A 15,455-nucleotide genomic window follows, 5' to 3' on the forward strand; every position below is an offset into this window, starting at 1 on the left:
ACATCCTTTACCCTTGCACCAGGGAGGTAACATACCATCGTGGAGTCACGATTGCGGCCGCAGAAACGCCTAGCTATTCCCCTTACAATAGAATCCCCTATTACTATAGCTCTACACCTCTGTTTCCTGCCGTCCTGTGCAGCAGAACCACCCGTGGCGCCAGGAGGTTGGCTGCTGCTGCCTTCCACCGATAAGCCATCCTCCACAACCATATCTAAAGTGGTTTACCTGCTAAGATGGTGAGTGCCTCACAGGACACCTGCTCTACCTGCCTGGGCCTGCTACTCTGCCTGGCGGTCACCCATTCCATTCCTGCCTGTGCAGCCATTACCTGCGGTGTGACCAACTCATTACACGTGCTATCCACGACGTCCTCAGCATCGGGAATGCTCCAGCATGCATCCATTCGCAGCTTCAGCTCCGCATTGCGGTCCGCCAGTAGCTGCAGCTGGATACACTTCCTGCACATATGGTCGTCGGGGACACAGGAAGTGACTTCCTGTCTTCCAACCAGTTCTCTATCCAAGGCAATACCTTACCCCCAATCCCGTGTGCTTTAGTTTGCATGCTAATCTCTTATGCGAAACCTTATTGAAAGCCTTCTGAAAGAACAAATACACCACATTCACTGGTTCTCCCTTATCTATTCTACCAGTTATATCCTCAAAAAACTCCAGTAGATTAGTCAAGCATGATTTACCTTTTGTAAATCCATGTTGACTTTGTCCGATCCTGTCACTGTTTTCCATGTGTACTGCTATTACATCATTTATAGTGGACTCTAGCATTTTCCCTACTACCGATGTCAGACTTACCGTTCTATAATTGCCCGTTTTCTCTCCATCACCTTTTTTAAATAGTGGGGTTACATTAGCTATCCTCCAAGCCATGGGAACTGATCCAGAGCCTGTAGTATTTTGGAAGATGACCAGCAATGCATCTACTATTTCTAGGGCCACTTCCTTAAGTACCATAGGATGTAGATTATCAGGCCTTGGGTATTTATCGGCCTTCAATCCCGTCAATTTCCCGAACACGATTTTCCTACGAATACTGATTTCATTCTATTCCTCCCGCTCATTAGAACCTATGTTCCCCGACATCTCTGGGAAGTTATTTGTGTCCTCCTTTGTGTAGGCAGAAGCAAAGTATGTATTTAATGGGCCTGCCATTTCCGTGTTCCCCATTATAAAACCCCGTGATTCTGACTGCAAGGGACCTAAGCTTGACTTCACCAATCTTTTTCTCTTCACATCGCTATAGAAGCTATTACAGTCAGTTTTTATGTTCCATGCAAGCTTGCTCTCATAATCTATTCCCCCACTCATAATTAATCCCGTTGTCCTGTTTGCTGAATCCTAAACTGCTCCCAATCCTCAGGTTGGCTGCTTTTTCTTGGCAAATTATATGTCCTCCCTTTGGATCTTATGCTAGCCCTAATTACCCACGTTAGCCACGGTTGAGTCAGCTTTTTTGTTTTATTTTGATGCCAAACAGGAATGAACAAATTCTGTATTTCATCCATGCGATCTTTAATGTTTGCCATTGCCTTTCCACCGTCAACCCTTTAAGTAACGTTACCCAATCCATCCTAGCCAACTCGTGCCTCACACCATCGTAGTTTCCTTTATTTGAATTCAGGACCCTATCTCTCAGTCAACTACATAACTCTCCATTTTAATGAAGAATTCTATCATATTATGTTCGCTCCTTCCCAAGGGGCCTTGCAGGACAAGATTGTTAATTAATCCTTTCTCATTACATAATACCCAGTCTAAGATGGCCTGATCTCTAGTTGGTTCCTCAACATAATGGTGCAGGAAACCATCCCGTATACACTCTAGGAATTCTTCTTCCACAGTATTGTTACTAATTTGTTTAGCCCAATCTATATGAAGATTAAAGTCACGCATGATAACTGCTGTGCCCTTATTGCATGCGTCTCTAATTTACTATTTAATGCAATCCCCAAACTCCGCATTACTGTTTGGAGGTCTGCACACAAATCCCACTACCGTTTGCTGCCTCTTGCTATTTCTCAACCCTGACCATACAGATTCCACATCATCAGATTTGCACCCCCGCAAAGGCAAGTAATCCTTCCTTATGTAAGGAGCCCAAAACTACACAATAATCATGTGAGGTCTCACCAGGCCCTATACAAATGCAGTAAGACTACTTTACACTTATACTACAGCGCTTTTTGTAATAGCTGTGATTATTTGCATGAACAACTTCCTGGCCTCCTGCACTATGTGCTTTATACCGAAGCAGCGCATGTGCAGTACACAGGAATGGCCTGCTCGTGGGCCATGCTTGCCTCGGCTCCGTGCAGAGAAAGTCAGGGGACCTGTTGGTGGTTGGGGATGGAGGAAGGGGAAGATAGAGGATCGAAAGGGGAGATACATGTTCTAAGGCAGGAGAGAACGGCAATCGGAGGTGGTGAGAGAGGGGATATGTGTGAGGAGATCCGAGAGAGAGAGAGGGAATTGCAGAGAGAGAGGAGATCAAAGGAAGGGAGAGGAAAAGGGAGAGAACGAGTTGATCGTAGGGGAGAGAGAGGAGGGCACAGAGAGAGGGGAGATGAGATGGGAGCGTGGAGATCAGAGGGAGAAAGAGAGGAGATCAGAGAGAATGGAGGGGAGAGAGGAGATTGGATGGGATGAGTGAGGAGATTGCAGAGAGAGGAGATTGGAGAGGCAGAATATTGGAGAGGGAGAGGTAATCAGAGAGAAAGAAAGATGTGATTGGCGAGAGCAAGAGGATATTGGATGTAGAGCAGATCAGAAAGGGAGAGAGAGGAGATCGAAGGGAGATATGACATTGGAGAGAGAGAGAGATTGGAGAGAGACGAGATCGGAGAAAGAGGACATCGGAGAGAGAGAGGAGATAGGAGACAGATGAGATCGGAGAGAGAGGAGTGCACGGGGGAGAGAGAGGATCGAAGGGGAAGAGAGAGGATTGCACAGGAGATGGTTGGAGCTGAGAGGGTGGAGAGGAGGTCAGGAACTCAGAGGGAGAGAATGTCAGGAACTTGCTGGAGGTTATTCAGGAGCACGGAGAGCACAGCGGGGTTGGGAGAAGAACGTGATCCAGGTGTAAAGTGGCTGAGAGCGAGAACATGTTCCAAATTCCAGATTGTTCTTCCAATCGCACCCCTTTGCAGCCACACAATGTTCGCCCTCCCCTCCCCGAGACCTGGTTGCTTTCTGAGAAAGTCTAGCAGGTGGTCGGCACTTGACATCGTTGGACGGGACGAAATCTGGAAGCCATAACACTGACAGTCTTCACTTTATACCCAATAAATCTGTTCACAATCAGTAAGCCACGTACAATGCACTATCTAAGGGTGGGGATGGTCAGGAGCATGTCCGGTGCGATGGTCAGGAAACCGGGATCTGATCAGGGATTTGGGCATGGGGAGAAGGTCAGGAACCAGGAGGGGAGAAGTTCAGGAAGCCGGGGGGGAGGGGAAGGCCACGAAGCTGGGTGGGGCGAAGGTCAGGAAGCCGGGGTTGGGGGAATGTCAGGAAGACGAGTGGGTTGAGGTGAACGGCAGGACGCCGTAGGGGGTGAAGTTCATGGAGCCGGGAACTGGGCTGCCAAAGGTCAGGAAGACTGGGGGGGGAAAGTCAGGAAGCCGCGGGGGTGAAGGACAGGAAGAGGGAGCCAGGTGGTGATGCTTGTGATGCCGGAAGGGGTTGAAGATCATGATCCTGGGGAGGGGACTGCCAATGGTCAGGAAGACTCCGGGGGAAGTTCAGGAAGCCGCGGGGGTGGGGAGTTCAGGAAACCAGGCGAGGTGGGAAGGTCAAGAAGCTGGGGGGGCGGGTGATAGTCAGAATACCAGGGAGGGGGCTGCCAAAAGTCAGGAAGCCTGGTGGGGAGAAGTCAGGAAGCTGTGGGAGGGGGGAGGTCAGGAAACCGGGTGGGGGGAGAAGGTCAGGAAGGTGGGGGGGGAAGGTCAGGAAGCCGGGGGGTTCGGGCGAATGTCAGGAAACCGAAGGGTGGTGAATATCAGGAAGTTGGGGGGGAAGGTCAGAGAGACAGTGGGGGAATTTCAGGAAGCTGGATGGGGTGAGAAGGTCAGGAAGGTAGGGTGGATGGTCAGGAAGCCAGTGGGGGAATGTCAGGAAACCGGGGGTGGTGTAGCTCAAGAAGCCGGGTGGCGGGAGAAGGTCAGGAAGCAGGGTTGGGGTATGGTAAGGATGGCGAGTGGGGGGCAGGTCAGGAAGCTGCGGGGCGAGGGGACATGAGGAACTTGTTGGGGATAAAAAGAGTCAGAACGCTGGTGAAGGGGGAAGATTTTTAACATTTTGGGTGGGCAGGAACATGTTTGGTGGGTGGGGAAATATCCTAACACGAGAAGTTGAGCACTGTCTGTTCTCTGTATACTCGGTCTGGAGATGGCTGTCAGAATGAATGGCTCGAATTAAACTTTGCAAAGCACTTCATTAAGTCGGCAGACAGGCTCAAATTACACAATACAGATAAACTGCTGGGTGTGTCTTTTCCTCCAACGGGACCAGTCAGGAATATGGTGTTGCAAATAGACGTGAAATTTGTAATACGGTAATAATTTGCTTTCCTAATTATTTGTTCTGCCTGAATGTCAAATTTCTGTGATTCGTGTATATGGTCAGCCAGGTCGCTCTGAATAACAATATTTCCCAATCTCTCACCATTTCAAAAATATGCTGCTTTTCAATTTATACTACCAACGTGGTTAACTTTAAATTTCTCCACCTTGTATTTCAACTGCCATGTTCTTGCTCACTCACTTAACCTGTCCATATGCCTTTGCAATAACCTTGCGTCCTCCTCATAACTTATTTTTCCACCTAGCTTTGCATCGTCAGCAAACTTGGATACATTACACTCGGTCCCCTCATCTAAATCATTGAAAAGTGTGTGAAGAGCTGAGACCACAGCACTGATCCTTGCGGCATCCACTAGTTAAAGCCTGCAGACCAGAAAATTACCCTATTATCCCTCGTCTATTTTTGCTGTCCGTTAACTAATCTACAATCCATGCTAATATATTACACTCAATGCCATGAGCCCTAGTTTTGAGCAAAAACCTCTTAAGTGGCCCCTTATACGAAAGCGTTCTGAAAATTCAAATACACTACATCCACTGGTTCCTCTTTATTTACACTGCTCATTACACCCTCAAAAACTCGAATAAATTTGTCAAAACTTCCCTTTCATAAAACCAAATTGACTCTGCCTAATCAAGTTATGTTTTTCTTAGTGCCCTGATACCATTTCCTTAACAAATTGAATCCTTCATTTTCCTGACGTCTGCTGTCAGGCAAACAGACCTGTGGTTCCCTGCTTTATCTCTTCCTCCCTTCTTGAATAGCGGTGTTACATTTGCGACCTTACATTCTTCTGCGACAATTGCAGAATCCAGGGAATTCTGGAAGAGCAAAACCAATGCAACCTCCATCTCTTCAGCCACCTCTTTTCGAAACCTCGGATGCAGGCCATCAGGAGCAGGGAATTTGTCGGCTTTTTGTCCCATTAATTTCTCTAGTACTTTTTCTCTAATTATGTTAATTACATTAAGTACCTAACATTCATTAGACCCTTTGTGCCCCATTATTTTTGTTATGCTTTTTGTGTTTTCTAGTGCAGTTCCAAAATGTTTGTTTAACGTTTAAGCCATTTCCTTATTCACCAAAATAATTTCTCCTGTCTCAGCCTGTAAGGGACCAACGTTTACTTTTGCAACTCTCTTCCTTTTTACATCGTTGTCGAAGCTCTTACAATCTGCTTTTATATTTCTTGCCAGTTTTCTGTCATATTCCAAATTTCCCTTTTTATAATGTTTTTGGTCAATCTTTGCTGCTTTCTGAAACTCTCCCAATCCCCAGGCTAACCATTATTCTTTTAAACATTACAAGCTTCTTCATTCAATCTAATGCTACCTTTAATTTCTTTAGTTAGCCACGGTTGGATCACTTTTCCCGTGGAGATTGTAATCTCAATGGAATGTATTATTGTTGAGAATTATGAAATATTTCTTTAAGTGCTCACCGCTGCTTATCAACTGCCATACCTTTTAAATTATTTTAACCAATCTACCTTAGCCAACTCGCCCCTCATACCTATGTAATTGGCTTTAGTTATGTTTAAAACTCTAGTTTCGGACTGAAGCAAGTCACTCTCAAAATTAAGGTGAAATTCTATCATATTATGATCTCTCTGCAACAGATTATCCTTGACTATGATATTGCTAATTAACCCTGTCTCATTACACAATACGAGATCGAAAATAGCCTGTACGCTGGTTGGATCCATGACATATTGTCCTATGAAACTGTCCCGAATGCATTCCATAAACTCGCCTTCCCGTCTACATTTGCCAATTTGATTTGTCCAGTCTATATGAAGATTAACGTCCCCCAAGTTCTCTCAGAAGAACATCGCTTTTGAAGGCTCCGCATCAACATGGAGGCAGTCACACAGCTCTGCCACCTCCTGCAGCCAGAGCTGCAGCCTCAGCTCAGGACCAGGACATCTCTCTAAGTGACAGTTAAGGCACAGTGGCTATTAATTTCTATGCCAGCAGCTCCTCCCAGGCTTTTATAGGGGATTTTGCAAACATTTCGCATTTCACCATCCAGTGCTGCATCGGGGAGGAAACTGACGCTCTCTACAGAAGAGGACGGGTCTACAACTCACTCCCCATCACCAGAGAGAAGCAACACGAACGCTCATGTAGCTTTTCAAGGAGAGCAGGCCTCCCCATGGTTCCAGGCGCATTTGACTGCACCCGCATGGCATTGCGGGCATCTCATTACAATGCAGAGGTGTTCCGTAACCGCAAAGGCCACCACTCTCTGAACGTTCAGTTGGTGTGCGACCACAGATAGCTCTTCCTCGCCATCAGTGCGCGCTCTCCTGGCAGCAGGAACAACATGTCGGGCGTTACAAAGACAGGAACATCTTCAGGCAAATGGTGTGAACGGCCTTTGGTCCCACTGATAAACTGACTAGATGGTAAGAAGAAAAGGAAAACAACTGGCGAACATTGGTCACAGTTTGAGACACATTGAGGGGCCTGCCCAGGATTTAATGTATCTGATGCTTTTTTAAGACACGCGGGGCTGATGCAACCAGGTAACCTGGTCAGTTGCCAAATGTCATACGCCTTGTCACTGCCAGATTGAGCGCTCGCTGGTGTAAGTATGTATGTAGAGTTGCCTTATAATTGCTTCCTCTTAAATTAAAGGGATAGATCTGTGTATAATCAGGTATAATTGAGAATTGTTATACACATATACATTTCGGTAGCTTACTAGTAATCTCCTGCAAATTTTAAGTAAATAGGTTTTTCGCAGATACATTGGGTTTTGTATTGTCTGTGCGACAGGTCTGAAATTTGGAAACTGTTCGACAGGCTAAAGGACAAGTGTGAACTCAAACGTCTTAGAGATTTTGGTGTGCGAACACGGACCTGTTCAGAGCAGACAATGGCAGAGACAATGGATGAGTTAGACAGAATGTTTATGGCAGAGAATTTACCTCTCTGGGAGAGGTGTTTTGGGTAATTAGTGATGGTGATAATTCGGTTTATGATGCCGAACAATGGTCACAATGGTCCACATGTCAGCACCGGATAATGAAAGCCATATGTTCGTTTGCTTATCAAATGCAGGTTAATAACGCTGATTGTGAAATCATTAAGTTACGAAGGGAATTAGAGGATATAGCAGAAAAAGCCATAGATTGATTATCGGTGGTTAACGGACTTCTGAAGGAAATTGAGGAAGAAAGGGAAAGTATAAAGAAGGAGGCAGAGGAAGTGAGGGAAAGTAAGAGAAAGCTTGAAGAAAAAATTGAGAAGAAAAAGGAAAGATGGGTTAATAAAGAGAGCCAATGTATAAATAACCAGAATCAGTGTGACAGGTGGACATTAAAGGAAGCAGATCAGAGGCACCAAGCAGAGACGGCAGAAAGAGCCACTGAGGATCTGAAAGCGGCATGTAGGGGTATTCAGAAGGAATTTTCTGAAGATAAGGGTGCTCGAAGGGATCACACTGAATGTAGAAGGAAGCTTAAAGTGTTGGACGATAAATTTGTTTTCCAGACAGGCTTTGTGCGCGCCATGACCCTTTTGTCATGAGATCAAGTAACGGAAAGTGAAGAAAGGGATAGTGAATGTGATGAGGATAGAGCAGGGCTAGAGCAGGGTCCGGGTGGGACACACCGTAGGGAGTTTGGCCCACACCTATGGCCACGGTACGGCAGAAATGGTACCAGGAATTGGCCGTGGATATGGAGGCAAGGGTCATAGGATTCCTCGATCAGCGGTTTGTGATTCCGTATAACATGGAGGATTTAAGGAAAATGTCCAGTCATAGGAAGAAGTTGGAACGGGGAAGAGTTCCACAATAATACTCTATTCAGAGACATAGAGACATAATGGCACAGAAGGAGGACATTCGGCCCATCGAGTCCATGCCGGCACACTTTAGAGCTATCCAGTCAGTCCCATTCTCCCACTCTATCCCCGCAGCCCTGCAAGTTTATTTCCCTCAAGTATCTATCCAGTCTCCCATTGAAAACATTGCGTGTGTCCGCTTCCAGCACTTCTGTCATCAGCGAGTTCCAGGTCCTCAACACTCGCCTTTCCCTGCCTAGCCTATTCAAAACCATTATAATCTTGTACTCATCTATCTAATCACCCCGCAACCTCCATTGCTCTAATGAAAATAAATCCAGCTTTTCCAACCGGTCCTTGTAGCTAGGATCACCCATCCCCAGAAGCATTCAGGTAAATCTCCTCTGCACCGTCTCAAGGGCCTTCACACCCTTCCTAAAGAGTGGTAACCAGAACGGGACGCAATACTCCAGGTGTGCCCTAACCAGCGCTTTATACAGTTACAGCATGACGTCTCTACTTTTGTACTCAATACCTCTATTTATGAAGCCAAAGATCCCATATGCTTTGGTAACCACTCTCTCAATATGTTCCGCCACCTTCCGGGATCTATGCACATTAACTCCCAGGTCACTCTGTCCCTGCCAATCTTTAAAACTGGGCCATTAAAGGTACATTGCCTCTCCCTGTTCCTTCTGCCAAAATGCATCATTTCACACTTCTCTGTATTAAATTCCATCTGCCACTTTTCTGCCCATTCCGCTAGCTGTCCTATTTCCTATTGCAGTCGATTGGTATCATCGGCGCTGTTTGCCACACCCCCAAGTTTGTTATCATCGGTAAATTTAGAAATTCTAATCTGTATTCCAATATCCAGGTCATTTATATATATCAAAAACGCAGTGGCCCCTGAATTGACCCTTTGTAAACACCACTCTCTACCACCCTCCAGTCTGAAAAACAGCCACTTACCACAAATTAAGCCAATTCGTTATCCAAGCTGCCACTGACACACCTATTCCATTAGCCTCAATTTTGTTAATGAGCCTTTTATGTGGTACCTTGTCAATCACCTTCCGAAAATCGAAGTAGATATCATACATTGCATTCCATTCATCAAAACGTCCTGTTACTTCATCAAAAAATTCAATTTGATTAGTTAAACATGATCTGCCTTTTACAAATCCGTGCTGGCTATCTTTAATCAGCTTAAACCTCTCCAAGTGCCTGGTAATTTTTTTCTTGATTATTCTTTCTAAAATTTACCCACCACCGATGTTAAACTGACCGGTCTGTACTTACTCTTCTTCTTCTTAGGCAGTCGCCCGGAACACAGGATGACATGCTTCTACACTAAAAGTGAGTTCTCTGGTGACTGATGAGTTCAATGCGGGACCTGAAGTCTCTGCTACAGGTGGGGCAGACTTTGGTTGAAGGGGCGGGTGGGTGGGATGCTTGTGTTGATGTGCTCTCATTCCATTGTTAATGCGTGGCTTCCTCTTACTGCCAGTGAAGAGAATCAAGATGTTCGGTGCCTTCCCAAATGCTTCTCCTCTGCTTTGTGCGGTCTTGGGTCAGGGATTCCCAGGTTTGGTGGGGATGTTGCACTTATTCAAGGATGATTTGAGGGTGTCCTTTAAGCGTTTCATCTGCTCACCTGGTGCTCTCTTGCCGTGTCAGATCTGCGAGTAGAGCACTTTTGTTGGGAGTCTCGTATCGGGCATACGAAAGATGTGGCCCAACAACAGGAGCTGATCGAGCGTGGTCAGAGCTTCGATGCTGGGGATGTTGGCCTGAGGGAGAACACTGACATTGGTGCGCCTATCATGACAATGGATTTGCAGGATATTGCGGAGGCAGCATTTGTGGAACGTCTCCAGTGCTTTGAGGTGCTTGCTGTACATGGTCGATGTCTCTGAAGCTTACAGGAGGGCAGATATCACTACTGCTCTGTAGACAATGAGCTTGGTGCCGGGTTTGAGTTACTGCTCTTCCAACATTCTCTTCCTCTGGCGACCGAAGGCTGCACTGGCACACTGAATGCCGTGTTGGACTTCATCTTCGACGTCTGCCCTTTTTGACAGTAGGCTCCACAGGTATGGAAATGGTCGACGTTGTCCAAGGACTCGACATGTCTTTTAATAACCGGGGAGCAGTACTGTGTGGATGGGTCAGGTTGTTGAGGAACTTTGTATTATGGATATTTAGTGTAAGGCCCATTCTCTCGTATGCTTCGGTGAAGGTTTGGAGTTCGACCTCCGAGTGTGTGCAGACGCTAGCGTCGTCTGAATACTGTAATTCGATGACAGAGGATGGGACGACCTTGGATCTGGACTGCAGACGACGGAGGTTGAACAGTTTCTCGTTTGTTCTGTAGATAAGCTTCACTCCAGCGGGGAGCTTACTGAGGGTGAGATGGGGCATTGCAGAAAGGGAGATCGAGAAAAGCGTTGGTGCGATGACACAGCCTTACTTGACCCGGGTCCGTATGTGAGTTGGGTCTGTGTCGGATCTGTTGGTTAGGATCACGGATTGCATGTCGTCGTGAAGCAGGTGGAGGATGGTGACAAACTTTTGATGGCAGCCGAATTTGTGGAAGACACTCCATAATCCCTCACGGTTGACAGTGTCGAAGGCTTTTGTGAGGTCAAAAAAGGCCATGTACAGTGGTTGGTGCTCTTCCCTGCATTTTTCTTGTATTTGGCTTGTGGTGAAGATCATGTCCATTGTGCCACTTAGTGGTCTTGTCGGCGCTAAAGAATCCATGCATGTCGTGGTTGTCGGCTATCTGCTGGAACTCCTGCACTTTCTCAACCCACCTTCTTTTCCTTAGATGAAGAGTTTTTTGTTGGACCTCGGCGGTCAGGCGTCCATTTAGCTGCTTTTTTGCTCCCGAGTTGTGCTGCTGTTTACAGATCGGGAATGTCTCCTGGTCGTTCTCGTTGACCCAGTCCTGGAGCTTCGTGGTCGAGTGACCGACCGTCTCTTCACATTTGCTGATTATGGAGGCTTGGAGGGCAGACAAGACGCTGTGGACACTCTGAATCACTGGGCGTCGTCAGGTTGGTTGTGAGGTGCACGCTGAAGAGGACTTTCTTAGCAGGGTTCTCGAGCGCTCCAACGTTGATTTTCCTGCAGCATTGCTCCTGTTACCGCTGCTGTTTTGGTGCTACATTGATGGAGATGACAGAGCTGATTAGGCGGTGGTCTGTCCAGCAGTCGTCAGCTCCTGTCATGGCGCAATGCGGTGATGTGGACATCCTTGCAGTCCTTCACTCAGATGATGATGTAGTCCAGCAGATGCCAGTGCTTGGAGCGAGGGTGTTGCAATGAAGATTTGTAGTTGTCTCTCTGACGGAACAAGATGTTGCTTCTGAGAATGCCATGTTCTAAGCATTTTGTCAAGAGGAGGTTACCGTTGGAGTTGGCTTTCCCTACCCCCCTCTCTGCCAAACACACCTTCCCAGATGTCTGTGTCCTTTCCAACTCTGACGTTAAAGTCACCAAGGAGGGTCAGCTTGTCACCTGTTGGGACCCGGGACAGGAATTGTTCGCTGTTGGATTAGAATTACTCTCTGTTCTCGTCTGTGGCTTCCAGTGTTTGGGCTTATGCACTGATGGCTGTAGCGCACTGGCCCCGGATTTGGATGAGCCGAAGAGTCAAGACGCATACTGGGATTGCCCTTACACCCTTTCTTGAACAATAATGTCAATTTTGCCAATTTTCAATCCTCAGGCACCTCCCCCACATTTAGGGAAGATTGGAAAATTAATGCGAGCATTTCCGCTATCTTCTCCCCCAGTTCCCTTAGCAACCTGGGAAGTAAGCCATCTGGACAAGGCGACTTATCCACTCTAAGCAGATCCAGCCTTTCTAGTACTTCCTGCCTATAAATTTTCACCTTATTCCATTGCTTCTACCTTTTGCACTTCTACTGATATTTTGTCAGCATCCACCTCCTTAGAAACCACTGATACAAAGTACTCATTGAGTATTCTAGCCCTGCCCTGCTCCTCTAAGCATGTACCACAGTATTTTTCCCTAATAGGCCCCAGCCTGCCTTTTACTAGCCGCTTACTGTTTACATGCTGGTAGAAGATGTATGGGTTCCCTTATATGTTAACCACAATTCTACTCTCATATTCTCTGTTTTCCAATCTTATTTTCATCTTCACTTCCCCTCTCATCTTATTGTATTTGGTCTGGTTCTCCCTTGAAGAATTCACCTGACATTCATCATACACCCTCTTCTTTGTTTCATCAGCTTCTCTTTCTCCACCGTCATCTAGAAAGCCTTGCTTTGGTTCCCTTACCCTTCTCTCTTGTTAGAATGTACCTAGCCTGAACTTGGCACCTCTCTTCCTTAAGGATGACCCATTCTTCCGTTATATTTTTTCCTGTCAGTCTTTGTTTCCATTTTATTCTGGCTAGAGAGGTTGGGCTGGTGTGAACAGGGGAATGTTGTGCTGGGATGTTAAAGGGAGCAGGTGGGTAGGGGTTTACAGGTGAGGCTTGTGCTGGGGTGTACATGTGAGGGTTGGGCTGGGGTATACAGGTCAAGGGGTGTGCTGGGGTTTACAGATGAGGGTTGGTCTGGGGTGAACAAGTGAGGGGTGGGCTGTTGTTTACAGGTGAGAGATGGGGTTGGGATGTGCAAGTGAGTGTTGAGATGGGGTGTACAGATGAGGGATTTGCTGTGGTGTACAGGTGAAGTAGTGGGCTGGCGTTTACAGGTCAGTGTTCGGGTGGGGAGTACAGGTGAGAGGCTGGGCTGGGGTGTACATGTGAGTGGTGGGCTTGGGTGTACAGAGGAGGGATGGGCTGTGGTGTAGAGGTGAGTGAAGGTCTGGGGTGTGCAGGAGAGGTTTGGGCTGTGGTGTATAGGTGAGTGGTGGGCTGTGGTTTATAGGTGAAAGGGTGGGATGTGGTGTACAGGTGAGTGTTGGCCTGCGGTGCACAACTTATGGGGTGGGCTTGGGTGTATAGCTGCCGGATGGGCTGGTGTGTACTAGTGAGTGTTGGATGGGGTTTACAGGAGATTGTTGGGATGAAGGTGTACAGGTGAGGGTGGGAAGGGGTGTATAGGTGAGGGTTCGACATGGCTGTACAGTTGCGGGGGTGGGCTGAGTTGTTCAGGTGATGGATGGGCTGGGGTGTAGAGGTGAGGTGTGGCCCGGTGTGTAAAGGTGAGGTTTCGACTGGGCTGTACAGGTGAGGGGGTGGGCTGTGGTGTACAGGTGAGTGGTGGGCTGGGGTGTACAGGTGAGGGTTGGGATCGGGGTATACAGGTGAGGGGAGCGCCGGGGTTTATAGGTGAGGTTTGGGCTGGTGGTGAACAGGTGAGTGTTCGGCTGTGTTTTACAAGTGAGGCTTGGGCTGGGGTGTATAGGTGAGGGCTGGGCTGGGGTTTACAGGTGAGGGGTGCAGCTAGAATGGATTTTAAAGCTGTTGGCTGGGGAATGTCAGTGTGCGGAGAACGAGTGTTAGCAGAGTTGGTCTGTCGATTGTGTGTGATTCTGTTTCGGATATTTGCCACGCAGGGAACTGAAGGCATACGCTCTGCACCTGGTTCACAATAGCTCAAGTTCAGAATATGTCCACTGATTTTACGTGATGTTCAAAGCGTTAGTTTTGAGTCAGTTAGAGCAGTGTATGAAGGACACAAGGTCAGCTCCTGAATGCAAATGCCTAATGAGAATAGTGCTGTGAGTAGGACTGACTAACTCCCGCTCACTCTGGCTCCCCCAGCACTCTACAGCTCACTCGAGTACCCTCCAACTCCCCCAAGCTCACCCTAGCTACCTCCTGCACTCTCCCATTCACTCCAGCTCCCCAGCACTCTCACGCTCGCTCTACCGAATTCCAGCACTCTCCAGCTCACTACAGCACTCTCGAGCACTCTCCAGCTCAATCCAGCACTCACCCGCTAACTCTAGTTCACTCCAGCATTCTCCAGCTCTCTCCAGCACACTGGAGCTCACTCCAGCAATCTCCAGCTCATTCTAGCTCACTCCAGCACTCTCCACCTCTCTCCAGCACACTCCAGCTCACTCCAGCACTCTCCAGCTCATTCTAGCTCACTCCAGCACCCTCCCGCTCAATCCAGCACTCTCTCGCTAACTCTAGCTCCCTCCAGCACTCTCCAGATCCCTCAGGACTCTCGTGCTAACTGCAGTTCCACCAGCACTCCCCAGCAATCTCCAGCTCACTCCAGCTCCCCCAGCAACCTGCAGCTACCGCAGCACTCCCCTGCTCACTCCAACTCCCTCAGCTGACTCCAGCTTACTTCAGCTCCCTTTAGCTTCCGCAACATTCTCCTGCTCACTCCAGCTCCCCCAGCACTCTCCTGCTCACTCATCCTCTCTCCAGCTCACTCAATTTTTTGCCAGCACTCTTGCGCACTCTCTACATCACTCCAGCTGCCCCAGCACCCTCCCGCTCCCTCCAGCTCCCCCAGCATGCTCCCCCTCACTCCAGCTCCTCCAGCACTCTCCCGCTCACACTAGCTCACTCAAGCTCCAGCAGCACTCTACCGCTCACACTAGCTCACTCCAGCTCCCCAGCACTCTCCAGCTCCCTCCAGCTCCCTCCAGCACTCTCCCGCTCACACTAGCTCAATCCAGCTCCAGCAGCACTCTCCCGCTCACTCCAGCTCACTCCATTTCCTACAGTATTCTCCCGAACACACCAGCTGACTCCAGCTCACTCCAGCTCTCACTACCTCACTCCAGCTCACACAGCACTCTCCTGAACACACCAGTGCACTCTCGCTCACTCCAGCTCCCTTCAGCACTGTCCTGCTCAGCCCAGCTCACTGTACCTCACTCCTGCTCCCACTGCACCCTCCAGCTCCCTCAAGCACCCCCAGCACTCTCCCAATCACTCCAGCTCAATCTAGCTCACTCCAGCTCTCCCGCTAACTCCCGCACTCTCCCGCTCAATTCAGCTCTCTCCTGTTCTGTTGTCAGTGTCCCAATCCTCCGGCATGGACCCTCCTGATGCAGAAGCGAGGGAGTGAGACACACTGAGGCACGACTGGCATGGAGAGGCTATGGGTTGCTG

This window comes from Somniosus microcephalus, unplaced genomic scaffold (assembly GCF_052327205.1).
Source record: "Somniosus microcephalus isolate GS21.2 unplaced genomic scaffold, FLI_Smic_1.0 unresolved_chr8, whole genome shotgun sequence".
NCBI lineage: Eukaryota > Metazoa > Chordata > Chondrichthyes > Squaliformes > Somniosidae > Somniosus > Somniosus microcephalus.